The following is a 15,969-nucleotide window of genomic DNA, read 5'->3' on the forward strand; positions in this document are numbered from 1 at the left end:
TTGGCAGCCTTTTTCCTTAACAAAATATTTTAACAATGAAATTAGTTTCAAAGTTCTTGTGTGATCAAGTGGTTGATATGAACTCATAAAACAGGTTTTTATTCCCTGACTTTTTTTGACACAGAGCAGATGTAAATTTATGTTCAGCGAAACAATATCTATATAAAGGATCTCTCAGTAATTAATGTAATAAAATTCATGTTTACTTCCCAATCCTGACACAAAACCAGGGTGCAGTTACTGTTACTTGGTTCTGTTGTAAATCTATACATTATCCATAGTAAACTCCTTTAACTGGACTGTTCATTGCACAGACAGTGTTTCTCCTGTTTGTCTTGTTCTGTTGAGATGCTGTACTTCTAGCTTTAAACTAAATCACAGAGACATTTGAGTGCTTTGCTTAGTTTCAAGTGCTTCTCTTTCTCTTTCTTTTTTTTTTATTGGAGCTGCTCGGGTGATGGATTCGAGATCTAAAGAAACACTTTTTTTATTTTTCTATTTGTAAGGTGCTTATTTCTTGTTGAATTGCGGAATGCCTCTTCAGTTGTAAGTCGCTTTGGACATAAGTGTCGGCTAAATGTAAATGTGAGGTATATTGTATGTTACATTTTGTTTTTACTTTTTTTCAATGTTTTTTTTTAATCTCTATAACTTTGTATAACCTCTGAATTACTGCTTTCTGTTATGCTTGTCTATTAAGTGTACCTTACTTTGAAAAGGAAGTTTCAAAGGCACTACATAAAAATAAATGTATTATTTTTATCCATCTGTGTGTTACAGATAAATGGTCCATGTTGCATAAACAGGCATGGACATTATCAGGGCTTGACATTAACACCCACCAACCCACCAAATGTGGGTAGATTTAGGCTGTGGTGGGTTAGATAGCCTCTCCCACTAGCCATTTTGGCTGGTTAAAATTAATTATAAAAAGTGTCATTTTGTAAGCAGCAGCAATTTCAGCTTTCAATTTAATCGATCTTTGAACAGATTGTTAATGCGTCTAACTTTACCCGCACATGTTTGATCATCCTTTCATTGTCAATATATTAAAATATATCATTTGATTCATATTTCATTATGTAAAATACAAACTAAGTGCAATGCAGCACTATGAAACCACAAGTCATTTGCTCATTCATATTGAGCAAGGTCATACACAACACACAAAAATTTAAATGATTAAGTCATGTGATGTGGCCATAACACAAAATCCAGTCATTTTAGAATGCTAAAGACAAATTTGTGCACATAAAATATATTTTCTATTAGCCACAGTGGTTGGTGATCAAAAAAGTGAATGACAACATATTATAATATAATATAAATAATATATATAACATTTATGAAGTGCTTGCAATTTTATTGGGGGAATATTATATTGTGATAATTGTTGTTTTATTGTCCAACTCTGCCACGTACAATAAAAGTTAGCACAATTCAGGATTGTTTTAGACCCAAACTAATTTTGAATGCATAAGATCTCACCCATGTATGCATCAGCCAGATTAGAGTCTGCAAATCTCTACGACAAGAGACTGTGTTGAACGCAATGCTTTCAGATTATGTCATGCAATTTACATAGTGTGCGAGGTGGATAAGCAGAAGTATGCAAATGCATAGGTTGACAATCAGGACATCCTATCATCGCATTCAGTCTCAACTTTATATGGTCTGGAGACATTCATACAAGACATAAATGTTTCTAAAACTATCAATAGCTGTATTGTTTTGACAGTTAAGCACACTGCTTCAATTAGCAGTTCTGTAAATTACCGAGAAGCAACTTTAGAAAATTCAGTTTTGTGCAAAAAATTTCATGAATTATGTGTTTCAGCGAAGTTGCATCATTTCACTTTCAGTTTTAACTGGCACTCTTTTTTTAATTGTCAAATATTGTAATGGAGGAGATACTTTTAATGTGTGTGAAATCTCCATAGCATCTGCATGCAGCCTTGATTATGCAAGCTGAGACTGCATATCTCAGTGATGCAGCTCTTAAGATTTGAAGGCCCAAAACCGATATATTAGCCGATGAATATATATATTTCAAAATGTTATATTTTTATAAAGTAAACAATTGATTTTATTTTTGAAAAACTTCATAATCTTATGAACTGAATAGCATACTCAAAGCAAAAAATTCTAAATTCTAAGGTGATTAAATAGACCTATATTCACAATTTCACATAAATCAGCATACCAAAAATAAATTCTTTCCTTTTTTTCGCAATTTCCTTTCAAATTAACATGCAACTTGACTTTGCATAAAAATAATAGGTTAAATAACTGAACTGAAATCAGTTCATATGTTTTTGAATAAAATTTTGTGTTACAGTAATGTACACGTGTACAAATATGTAATGTCCAAAAAAGCTTTTTGAGAGGTGTTTTGACAGTTCAGAGCCACCGTACAAGCCGTTTGTCTTTTAAAATTCTTTTGAACACATGTAGGTGCTGCTTGTCAATCAGACAATGCTTCCATGTTTGTTCTAGCCGTCAACTCCTGGAAAAATTATCGATGAAAAGTTTAAAATAAACCGCTGTGAGTTTGAAACTTTAACTACATGTGTTTTGTGATGTGCATGCAAGTGAAGTGCAGTCAGATTTTGATACAACACCCGAGTGTGACAAACGCAGTGCATAATACAAAGACAGAATGTGCATGGCGAGCAGTTGAAAACCCCTATGTTTGATTCATTGACAGGCACATGCCTGCTCCGTTTGGGCTGCTGAAAAGGCTTTGTCATTTCACTATGTGTGTGTGCGGTGATAGCCATCACGTGCGCTCATTGTAATCATAAATATGCAGATCAAAACCGAATAAAATCTAACATCAATAACACATGGCAAGCAACGTGTTGATGACTAATAATCACATTAGATTACGAACAATCCAATGAGTTGCCTAGCACGTGTGCATTGCTGCTGTTATGTTTACAAAAGTAATATTTTACCTGAGGTGATTTAAACCAAAATGCACAATGACACTCTATCAAACATATTTACAATAAGGATTATGGTTACTTCCTGAGTTAACAATGCACAGCAATACCACACAAAGAAAGTATGGACTTGTAAGGAGCTCCATTATAGTGAACTGGACAAGTCTCAAGTTCGACCTACACATGCATGAGGCAGGCAGTTCTGTACCATTATGTAATATGTCAGCTTAAAGATTTCGCCAAATTTATATAACCAATATCGATAATATTAAAAGCATTTATCGGCCTATAACGATATGGTAGCTGATATATATAAAGTGCGTCCCTACACTCAATAGAGCTAGTGATGCCATTGTGAGGGGTAGGGTTAGGGGTGAGGTTAGGTGAGTGCATTAAAAAGCATTGGATGCAGCTCAGATTGCACTGCACCAGGTCTGCATGCATCCAGACCCGTCTCTAAATCTTTCTGTTTCTGAAATTTTCAAAATTTCAAGTCAGAATTATTAGCCCTTCTTTCAGTTTTTTTCTTTTTTAAATGTTTCCCAAATTATGTTTAACAGAGCAAGGAAATGTTTACAGTATGTCTGATAATATTTTTTCTTCGAGAGAAAGTCTTATTTGTTTTATTTTGGCTAGAATAAAAACGGTTTTGAATAAAAAAAATATATTTTATATTAAAATTATTAGCTCCTTTTAAGTTATATATTTTTTCGGTAGTCTACAAAACAAACCATCATTATACAATAGCTTGCCTAATTCCCCTAACCGGCCTAGTTAACCTTATTAACCTAGTTAAGCCTCTAAATGTCACTTTAAGCTGTATAGTATAGTGTCGTGAAAAATATATAGTCAAATATTATTTACTGTCATCATTGCAAAGATGAAATGAATCAGTTATTAGAAATAAGTTATTTAAACTATTATGTTTAGAAATGTGTTGAAAAAAATCTCTCTGTTTAACAGAAATTGGAGAAAAAATAAACTGGGTCTAATAATTCAGGCGGGCTAATAATTCTGACTTCAACTCTATGTTCATCTATTTACACAATTTGATGATGCTTGCAAACTTACTGAGAGATAATCGGATGTTTGTATGTGTAAGAAATTATATTTTGTGTTAAAAAATAACTGATAAAATCTGAATGTTAAAATAAAATGTGTTTAAAAAGAAAACAGACACTCAGTTTTTAGATGGTTAATACGTGAGAAGCTAGATTAATCAAGCTGTCGAAACTGTCCTTCTACTAAAGAAATATCGGAGTAAAATTCTCTATCAAAAATTTACCTTTTCATTTACCATGAATTTCATAATTAAGCATTAAAAGAGAAAATGGAAAACAGAATAGGATTGGTTATTCTCCCTAACTAATTAATTTCAGCTGGCAAAGTAATGTTGCTGTTTGTTCTTTGGGTTAAGCTGGAAAAGCTGTGGGCTAAAACATCTGCTCTCTGAACAGATCTTCTTTGAACTTTATTCGATTAGACATTAGATCTAGAGTAGAAACATGATAGTGCCATTTACTGTCACTGTCAGGAACTTTCTTCTGTCAGAAAAATATCATTTAATGAATTTGTGAGAACTTAGACTAATTATTGATTGCCATCCCCATGCATAATTATTGTCCTCCTAAAAAAGACTTACAACCACTCTAAAAATGTTTATAAAATTGCTTAGCCAGAAATTATTGAATTCCGTTTCTTTTCAGCTTAGTCTCTTTATTAATCAGGGGTCACCACAGCAGAGTGGACCGCCAATTTATCCAGCATACGTTTTACGCAGCAGATGCCTTTCCAGCCCCTAACCAACACTGGGAAACTCTCATACATGTTTGCAAATACATACATACACTACGGCCAATTTAGCTTGTTCAATTCACCTCTAGCACATGTCTTTGGACTGTGGAGGAACTGGAGCACCCGGAGGAAACCCACGCAAACGCTGGGAGAACAAGCAATCCTAACACAGAAATGACAAATTGACCCAGCCGGGGCTGGGACCAGCGACCTTTCTTGCTGTGAGGCGATTGTGCTACCCACTGCGCCACTGTGACGCCCCCAAAAAAAGATTAAAATTAACTTTGTTTTATGTTATTAATTTGTGTGAAGAACAAAGTCATACAGATTCAGAAAAAAGTAAGGGTGAGTAAAAAAACAAGAATCCTGTGTGAATTTTTGTCTCTAAGTTGCTAAAACGTGTTATCTTGTTTCATATAATGATAGTAATTAGCTGCTGATAATTACAAACACAATTTCCAGCACTGTGAGGGATAAGTGTCACTTAGTTGAGATTTGATAAAAGTATGGGGGATTTTTACATGAGTTATGCTCACTGGAGCTTTTCTGTTTAAATGATATGAAAGTTATAAACATCAAAAAGCACTTCATTTTGGACTAAAAAAGCATTCGCTCATATAAATGATTGGATTCTGCCATATAACTGTTAAATAAAACTGCAAATCGTCATTTAAAAAAATAACTTTTGTTTAGTTTGTCTCAAAAATGGCATATGAACTTGGATTGGGTATTTTTTGAGGTGGAGGACAAAAGAAAGCCATGCCAATTAATACTGGAACAATACATAAACCTGACTGAGTTTGGAAAAACGCGTACTAAATTTATAATAGTAATTTATTGCCAGCATCTTGCACGTTTGCTGTTGTTTTTCAACCAGTGTTACATAACTCGGGCTTCGGCTTTGCTGGATGTTTTATTAACTGAAAAGTTTGACTTGTCAAAACGAGACATTTGTGGCCTACACATTGTTTCAACAGATCAACAGAAAGGAAAAAAGCTCCGGGATAAAAAGTTCACTTTGACAGGACCCGGATGTGGAAATTGTGCATTTGCTGCAGAGGTTTAAGGGTTCAGAACAGCTGTAAAACATTCAAACAAATGTGATTGCAGGTGTATGCTACTTTGTGAGGAAATGCTTTAACTACAAACAGGCTCCGACCGTGAGATTTTTAATTGTCTTTTACGACAAATCTGAGCTAGGATTTTCTGCTGTGAAATATCCCACTGCTTTGGTAAGCCAAATTAACTTTAAATGCACCCTCACTTTTTCAATAATTTGTTTTAAAGAATTAAAGGCTTAGAATGTATTTGTAACCGTTATAGGGTGCATATTCACAACAAAAAATATGTGTGGACTGATTTGTTTTGTTTTTTTGGACTTATTTTTTACATTCTATGGGTACATTAGTACATTCTATGGGACTCATGTAGAAATCCTGTTTCTCCTGTTCATGAATGAGCTGGCGTATTCAAAACTTATCATGATAGGAGTATGAAGCAGAGTAAGGCTGAAAGCCATTAAAATGAAATGAGGCCACTAAAACAATTGCTGTCGAGCATCTGAACAGCAGAACTTTTATTATGCCACAGTCGGTTCTTCCAGTTGTTAGTCAGTTCTCCTAGTTGTGGCTTTTATACTAAATATATTTTAAAATACCCTTATTATTGATTTTAAATGACCTTGTGTTAGGGCTGCACGATAAATCAAAAAACAATCTCTATTCAACCCTACACACAATCTTAATTCAGCTTTTCTACAATTCAGCCAATTATATTTTCAAGGTCAGGAGAGAAGCAAGGCAGTCACACAAGTCTTCACAGCAACAATGACACCTTCAAATGGCGTTAAAAGTGTCACATACTGTATTTATAAGGTATAATACACCCAAAAGTGTCATTTCTGTCTTCAAGTAATGATGTATTCGTGGCCGCTAAATCATACGTGAGCTGACCCCGAGCTGTTTGACTACCGAGAATGTGCATGCATGATGCCTACATTAGTGATCACAACCTGAATAGGCTGTGAATAACAGATAATAAAGTTGTAAATAGCGTTCAGTTTGTTGCACAGAGCGATCGTTTGAGGGCCGTGCGGGAGGTTTGATTTACATGTATGTGTTTTTTCTCACAGTGACAGCAGCCATGAGCTGCACTCGGGAGTAAAAGTGAAACCTGAGCGCACATCATTTAAATTATCATATCGCACTTTAGAGTTATGATCACTACAAGCATTTGATTTGTTTTTTTTCTTTCATAGCGAACACAAAGTGTTGTGCATGAAAATAAATGTTTACTGTGTCAGTATAACAACCCTAGCCTATAAATAGTGTTGAATATAACATAAGAAGTGATCTGATAATGACAAAATTCTATATTTACCAGTGAAAACAAATGGTCTAATAATGTTGTCAATCACAGATGACAAGCACATGCCTTAAACATAATAAATCAACTTTAAAACTATGAGTAGTTATGTTCTGATGTCATCATATTACTGTGAATTAACAAACAGGACAAATGAAAAGTCTGTTCAAGTAATCCATAATGACTATACAAAATTGAGCATTTTAAGCAACAGTAGACCTACTGTACATATAGGCCTAATATTATTATTGTTGTTTTACCATGTGTTTGAGAATTTACAATAATAATAATAGGCTAATCATATTAACCTTTATTTTACATTTACAGAATCGTGAAAAAATAGTGATCTTGATTTTAAGTGAGGTTGTATTATGACATAAAAATGCTGTGCATTGAACATAGGAAAAAAAATATTTTTTTTACTTTCTAAATATGATGCTGTGAGAAATCAAATAATATTTTCACAACAATCCACAGTATAACCCTAACATTGTGCACAGTTCCTGCCATTTTGTTGTTGACTGCTACAGCAACCTAAAACAGAATTTGCCAGCCATTTAGAAAAGATCAGTTTTAAAAGACTATGTACAAGAAACTTGGTCAGGATCAGTTTGTTTGGACTAATTTCTTGCTCCTCCAAATAACATCCTGTAAGTGTGATTCAAAATGGTTGTTTCTTGTTCTCTACAGCATGCAAAATATGCATTCGGTTGTGTAGGTTGTTCAATCCATACTAGCTTGTACTGTAGGTATCCCGTTAACCAGCTAAATGTTCTTTTACACCAGATCCAGAAAGCGCTGCAGTGTGGATTTCATTGATTTCAATGACTTGAACATGCAAACTAAGGTTTTGATGCAGCAGAATGTACCTCTGACGAGCTTTGGTCAAAATTCAAAATAGTTGATAAGTACTGAATATATTGAATAGTGTCATAGAAATAGTGTCGATTAGTACTGAATGTTTGTTGTTTTTATGGCTTGGAGTTGTGAAGGAGTAAAGAGCAATACGCAACATGTACAATATGTATAAAAATGCTGTGCTTCATCAATACGTACCTGCATTAGGCTCACGCATTCTTGTTTGCTATAACACTCGCAGTATAAGCTGTGATAGGCATTCTGTTTCTGACAGGTGCTGCATGCACTATACCAATCGCAGCACGCTGGGTCATCGGAGCAGTCACTGCAGGTTAGCTTCACACAAAGGAAGAAAAATGAATCCCTGAACAAATAATATGAGAGCCGCTGGGACAATAAGGTAAAAATAAATGCATATTATAAGACATCGAAAGTGTTTTTTTTTTTTCTTGCATGCATATTAGCCTGTTTTTCGGGACTCCCAAAACTAAAATATTACCGTTTATTAATCCATAATTCAGGAACTTTAGGGTTCTGTTATAAAGCTGCTTTATGCAGTCTATTAAAATGCAGAACATAGCTTTAAAGATCTTTAGTGTTTCCCTGTTTTTTATATAAAACCAAACCCGAAGTTGACGGTGTATGACATCATTAAAATGACAAAACAGAACACTATGCATATCTTTGAAACATTTCAGATAATGCATGTGCAAATGCATAGTGCTCTTCTATTGGTATATTTTAATAAAAAATCATTACATATTTTGCCTCTCTCCAAACAGTATTTTCTGTTTTAGCCGGGTAAAAAAATGTATACAGTGGCATTAGGGCTGGGCGATAAAATTGGTATAAATATTTATTGATCTAATACAATTGTCAATATTGATTTAAAAAAATAAAAAAAAAAGATTTCGCATGAAGTTTTGGGATGAAGCGATAGTTATTAAAAGGTGACTGCAGAGCACGCCCCTTGGAAGAAATGCCAATAAGCTTAGGGTGTCAGTTTGGCATTTTTTGCACGACACACATATGGGAGCAACGCGCATCAACATCAACTGTGCGCATTTTTCAGCTGTACTTTAAAAGTATCTCAACTTTTCCGAATGCCGCGAGTGCACTGCAATTCATGTACTGTAAGTAGAAGTAACTTATCTGCTTCACACCTTGTATGGAATATACACATTTCCGTAATAACGGGAGACTAATTACCTTAGACAAACACTTAGACAAAAACGCTTGTGCTTGTCACTTAAGGTCAGAATAACAAGAGGTGAAAATGGGTGGGATATAGCAGCAGTGAGGAAACTGTAAATAAAAAAGGATTTAAGGATGTCGCCCGAGTGTTTTTTTGGTTATTTCTTGTGCATCCCAGCCACTAGCACCCCATCTGAAAGATTTTTTTAAGCATGGGGCGTAATATGGTCATCCAACTTCACAATTTGTAATGTTGCAATATGTATTTAAAGAATGATGGTTAGTTGATATACTTGAAAGCTCAGATTTGATTCTCATAATTTGTGTTGTTGACAGAGTTTGAGGTTTACTGTATTATTATTATTCACACCTTACAGTTTGCTTTGTTTGTTTAGTATTTACGCTTGACCATCGCACAAACACTTTGTAACATTTTATTTATCAAGTTTAAGAGTCTTTTTAACACTTCTGTTTATTTTATTGTAAATAGATCTGATATTTGGTTTAAATATTTTTGTTTTTGACTATTAAAACTATTTGCCTCAGTAATGTTGGTAAATTAAAATAAAGTTGTTAGTCCTTATATTCCTAAATGTATTGTTAAGCATATAAATAATGATTGATATCAAATGATATGAAACATGATATCGTGATAAGTTATTTTTCAATTTCGCCCAACTCTAAATGGCATGTGCAAACACTCATTTTCACTCTAACTCAAGTTTCTGCTCTATCCACATGACTCCTTTCAACATCTTGTCTGAGGTACTTTAAAAATTTTATACTAAATGCGTCATTAGGTTAGGTTTTCAAATTGGTTCTTGTTCTGACAGTCATAGGAAAAGTCAGACTCCAGGAAAGGGTCTCAAATTTTGTCTCAAATGTGGTAAAAATTCTGACAATTTTATCAGAAAGAATTTGATTGCAGCTGCCATTTATTGGCTTTTAGTGAGATTATAGCTGAGAATTATAGGAGTCTTTTTGAAAATTTGAACAAATCATGGCAAAAATCGTGCAGTGTGAGCTATTATGCAACAGCATGACACTGTGGGCGGAGTCACGCTGACCACAGAGCAGTCAGTATATAAAGAGGCAGTTACATCACCTGCTTTGACAACTTTTCCAGATGCTCAATAATCAAAACCAGAGAGGTTGTACTGATCATACTCTAGCACGCGGGAGAAATGTAGAGAATGTCCGCTGACCTCAGAGGGGACGGGTGAAATGATCTGATTATGTGGACTGTAGATGTTCGCTAATATGATAATATAATTGAAAGACGAGCAGAAAGCCATTCATTTATTTCAGCTTTGTACATGCATGCTCTCACACATGGGATGCGCGTTATGAAACACCCTGCCTCATTGATTAGTGCAGACCACATTGCATTGACAGATGTTAATCCTCAGTTGTTGGCATGGTATTGACACCACAGAGAATGATATACTTAATGCAGCTTGTTATGTTCGGTCTCCATTTATATCTCTCTCTTTCTCTCTCTCTTTTCTTCATGACTGGTATGGATTGGAATGTGTAATTGTTTGCTTGTAAATGAAAACTTGACATTATGGACAGACAAAGGGTTTAGAGAGACCCAAAGGTGGTTGTGTATCATATGTCTTTTGTTCTTCACTCCTTTTTTTTCTTAAAAGATCTTAAACGTGAAGTATTTATGTGGACATAGAGACAGAGATGGGAAAAGTATCAAACACATTTTCCTTTTGTGCTGTGTACTTGTAACTTTAAATTATAAAATGGAAAGATTTTACCCTGGAAAACCTTTTTTTTATCACACTTAAACTCATTCAGCTTTTTTCAGTTTCCTTCGTTGCAATTTTATTGATAATCAAAGAACAAATGTATAAGTGAATATGTACAGTAAACACACTCCTAAAACGACTTGAAACTTGGTCTCATACTAGACCTTTTTTCATTCGTATAGTGTGAGGAACATTTTAATCTAAAGAACCTTTTTGTCATTAAAATAATGTTTCTTTATTAGCAATGGTTTCGAAAAGAAGCTTTAAAGGGCACTTATTTTACTCCTTTTTCAAGATTAAGTCTTTTATGTCTCCAGAGTGTGTCTAAATTTTTCAACTCCAAACACACATCAGATTATTTATTATATCTTTCACAATGTAGCTGTTTTTGTTGCCTGTGCCTTTAATGCTAGTTCTCCCCACCCATGTTCCCACGTGCCTGTTATGGTGTGCCACAATCTTCGCCTCGGCTGTGCCAGATAAACAGCACAGTGACGGACATGAAAGTCGCAGATCTCATGTAATGTTTGTGAGAAATACTACAGTAGGAACTTTCCCAATGATTATTTGATGTATTTGTTGTGGAGTTAATTCAAGCCTTTCTGCGTTGATGAGTCACACACAATGTCGTTGCAAAGCTAACAGACACACACTCACAGCATGTGCAATTAACTCTGCACTGTTTTTGCATTGCAAACTTGACAGGACACACGTTAATATCAACTGCTGTATGGATATCTGTTATGTTAGTGTACAAAATAAACTGGATTTAATGTCCACAAACCGGGATTGAATCGTCTTCTTTAATAATTGTACTGACATGCAGAATAAAGACGGTAAAATCAATGTAATTCATTGCAAACATGCGGTGCCTTAATCATTTGACTAAGGTCCGTCTTTAAACACTGAAAGAGTACTGCTGACGATACGAACTAACTTTGCCATCTGAATAAACAAACAATGACCACTGGTTGCTCGCTTACCAAATCTGTAGAGACAGGACAATCAACACCAACTAGAGCCACATCTTTATTAAGAGGAGACGAGCAGCAAATCCGGATCTCACCATTTCCAGATGAAAAAAACTCTTGGGTAAATCAAAAAGTTCCTTAGACACATATTGTTGTTGAGCGTTGCGTAACTGAAAACAAAACCTTCACTGCAGCAAATTATAAAAGCAACACTGCACGCTTGTTTTGGCAACACGACGTGTCGTCTCTCAATCGCCTGAACACTGTAACAGGAACACTGTAGCAGGTAGCTTCGAAGCTATCATGCATATTAATAAAGTTGCAACTCATACACAATAGAGCACGCTGATTGGTTTGAACCAAGTCTTACTCATGAATTAATGCAGCACACTCTGTATTACAGACGTGATAAGGCACTCCCAGGTAAAGACATCCAGTCTACATGGTGGAATACACTTTAAGATCTCATGGTCTTGACGCAGCTTCAAAAATTTGTTTCAAACCAGAAGTACGAATTTGCTCGAAATAACGCAAAAACAACCAATTTTCACTTTTTAGTGTCCTAATAGTGTTTTAGCAGCATGGGGCACATATATGACTGTCAATTTGGTGTTTCGCAACCCTTTAACGTTAAAAAAAGAGACTTGTTGTCTTTATATCACTCCAATATGACTGTGTAGACGCTCAGTTCAGTCCAAAGGGCTTCCAAAAGATGATATTCATCATAGGTGCCCTTTAACACCATTGGAACATTTTCATTCTACAAAAGCTTCTTAAATGTAGAAAACTCTTTAGATTGTTAAAATGTTCTTCAGAAATAAGTGGTTCTTTAAAGAACTGTTGACTGAAAGGTTATTTGGGGGTTCTTCTATAACACGGTTGCAAAAAAAAATCTTTTTTCCTTTCAAAATTATGGATGTTAATGTTTAATCTACTTCTTTTTTTGGAGTCTGAATGTCACAACCAGCTGCTCACAATCATTGTAATGTTTTGTGTTTTTCTCTCACTCTCACCGCAAAAATTTTATAGCAGCCACACCTTCATTTTACATTTGTATTTATTTGATGCCACATGTTCATGACGCATCAAATACACTCATATGGCATGAGTACACATCACCTCATTCATTACCAATCAGATAATGTTTTTTAACCGTTTTGGCAAAACATACATTTTTAGAGCTGAAGCATAGAATATATCCTAAATGACGTAAAAATATTATGCAGAATTACAAGCATTTTAAAAATATCTGCCCTTTTCATTATAAGTGTCTGAGCGATATATAGAAAGACAAAAACTTTCTTATTTATTAGAATATTTACAGATAAAGTTTAACACCAGCAACCCCAAATAACTGCTTTATATAGACACTCAAACACATATGCGCAGTCACCTGAGGTACTTTACTTTGCTACAGAGTTTGTAATCAATCATTTTAAAATCCACCTATTTCACAGAGCACATACTTTGTTTTGTGGGTTTAATTATGTGTACATAATCTTGATACCGGTAACCACAGATTCAGTCATCAGTAAATATTAGAAACTCATACGACAGTGTTTGTGGCATAAAATTAATTATCACAAAAATTGTTTTGACTTGTGCCTTTTCTTAATAAAAAATAAATAACAATACCAATACAAATGAATAGGACCGAATTTCTTAAAAGCAGATTATGACGTTTAGGGAGTGTTCTTGACAGGATTGCTTAATTAAAACGAACTCTGATGCAATTGTATGGTATGGTACAGTTGAATAAATGTGAACATTGCCATCCACACCCTGGTGCATACCAAACAAGTGGACTGAGACCGCTTTCAAACAAACTTGATGTGGTTTGACTGAAACATGAACACAGCATGGACTAAAGACATCTACATAACATGTCATACTCACAATGTTGACCATTAAATGTCAGTAAACTTTATCAAACACACTGTCTCTTTTTACACATCTACCTTGACCACATGAAAAAATACTGTAGTAGTTTATAATAAATACTCAAATGTTTATGAACCATCCTAAAGTAAAGTGTATTTTTGTATACTGTGTAGAGATTTTAGCCTGGAAAAAAGCTTTATCTATCAAAATCACACTCTGTTTTATTATTAATATAAAAACAAATGTATATGTGAACATGTACAGTAAACTCTCTCCTAAAAAATCCAACTTGGTGTCATACTAGAACTTTTTTCATTTGTATAGTGTGAAGAACATTTTAATAATAAGAATGGTACACATTTATGGTATATTTATTAAAAACAATTGCTATGATGTAAATTTAAACAAAGAAATTAAACAAACTTAATTTGTTTGTTTAAATTCAGCCCAAATAAATCATTTCCAACCACTTACCTTAAAAGAGAGTAAATTCAAGGAGTCATCTGTGAATCATTTTTTTCAGTATATTTGCAACACTTTGTTAATGAATAGTATTTTAATGCAGCATACATTATCATAAACTAATCAACTGTAGGCTATTAAATATTGTTCTAGTTTTTAATACAGTAAACTGTGCTGTATTATAGTACATATTAGGGTAGAAAGCTTAGGACAGGATTGGGTTATAGTTGTTGTACATATTACCACAGCAATTTATTCAAGTATGATTAAAACCACTATAGAATTTACTATAAATTACTATAGTATTTTTTAATGTCGGTGGGATTAGTTTTAGTTATCAGCTGCTAAATATATTTTCATATAAACACTGAAAAAAATGCTGCTAATTCACAGATTCTGTATTTAGTTTTTTCTGTTTATTTACGTTTGTGAATCACATTATGGGTTCTTGATCTCTACCCTGTCGACTTCTGATGTTGGAAATCCAACTCTACACTTTAACAAAGTGACAATTTATTAGTTTGAAATAATATATTGTATAAAAAATAATATGTAGAGAAATAAGTCTGTGAAATAACAGATAATGTACAGTACTGGCAGTTTATTACAAGGCTTTTGTACTGTAATATACAACATCAACCCAGACAATATATCACTTTATACTATTAAAATGTTCTTTAAAACTCACTTTACAACTGTTCAAGGTTAAACGTTGTTAGAAGAAAGATCAAGGCCCTATAATGCAATTCCAGAGCATAAACAGGAGAAAAATAAAAACATGAATCACAAAATACGTAAAACTGCAAATTTACAGAAAATCTCTTCTCAAAAATGAATAGTGCAGCACACAAACATTGCTCACATAAGTTTTGATGTGATATGATGTGTCAAAGACCTATTTTCATTATTTAGGTTTGTGACAGTGTTAATGCTATAAGTGAACCAGAACTAAAATATTTTTGTTATAAATGTTTACAACCAAACTACAAATCCTACATCCTGTTTTATAAAAGAACTTGTATTAATTCTTCTAATAAAACATGTACTGTAAAAGGTCTGTTTTTGTCATTATGATGGTAGTTGTGTTTCAATGTGTCATGTTGAGCATGTATATAGTCTTATAATATTTTTAAATACTTTTTAATTTTCTCTTAGGTTTTTATAGAAGTGGAACAAGTAAAACATGTTGTGCAGTAATCAACATTTGCTACATACAGCATCCTGTTATGTCAAATTTAATTTTCACTGAACATTGAATATTGTTTTCAACATAATAACAGCAGGAGCCTAAAACAAAAAACTATTTCAGAGAAATACAAGAAAAATTAGGTTTTTAATTAGAGTAAATGGGCTGTTCTCTGCCGTAATGCTTTGAGTATACGTGGAATTTCAGTTACTAAGCAACAGGTGCCACACACACACACACACACACAAACTCTAGCGGATGTGAATGATCAAAAAGAAAAAAAGAAAACACAATGAGAGTCCACGAGGGATGGGTAGAGCACCAGTTCCTAAAGTTAAACAAAAATGCAATTATGAAATGTGATAACCAAATCAAGCCTAAACTCATAAACAAAACAACTGAGTACTTTCCCTTCATCTCTCCCATCTCCGGTCAGTACAAAACAAAACCAAACAGCCCTCTCAACTTCCATCCCTCGCTCTCAGCTCCTCCCACAGACGCTCACCAATTCATTGTGAATAAGCTTCTCATTCTGAATAAGCTAAAACACTTCA

The 15,969-nt window shown here is 34.1% G+C and overlaps 1 long non-coding RNA gene across 2 annotated transcripts in view; it reads left to right on the forward strand.

Annotated features, from left to right (window-relative positions):
- Positions 1-9,792, forward strand: part of LOC147844050 (uncharacterized) — a 35,933-nt gene extending 26,141 nt beyond the window's left edge. For both annotated transcript variants that reach the window (XR_015491412.1, XR_015491413.1), the window contains one exon: positions 8,236-9,792. This is a non-coding gene — a long non-coding RNA (uncharacterized LOC147844050). The remainder of the gene's footprint in view (positions 1-8,235) is intronic.
- Positions 9,793-15,969: the final 6,177 nt, after the last annotated feature.

This window comes from Danio rerio, chromosome 5 (genome assembly GCF_052040795.2).
Source record: "Danio rerio strain M-AB ecotype USA chromosome 5, GRCz13ab, whole genome shotgun sequence".
Taxonomy (NCBI): domain Eukaryota; kingdom Metazoa; phylum Chordata; class Actinopteri; order Cypriniformes; family Danionidae; genus Danio; species Danio rerio.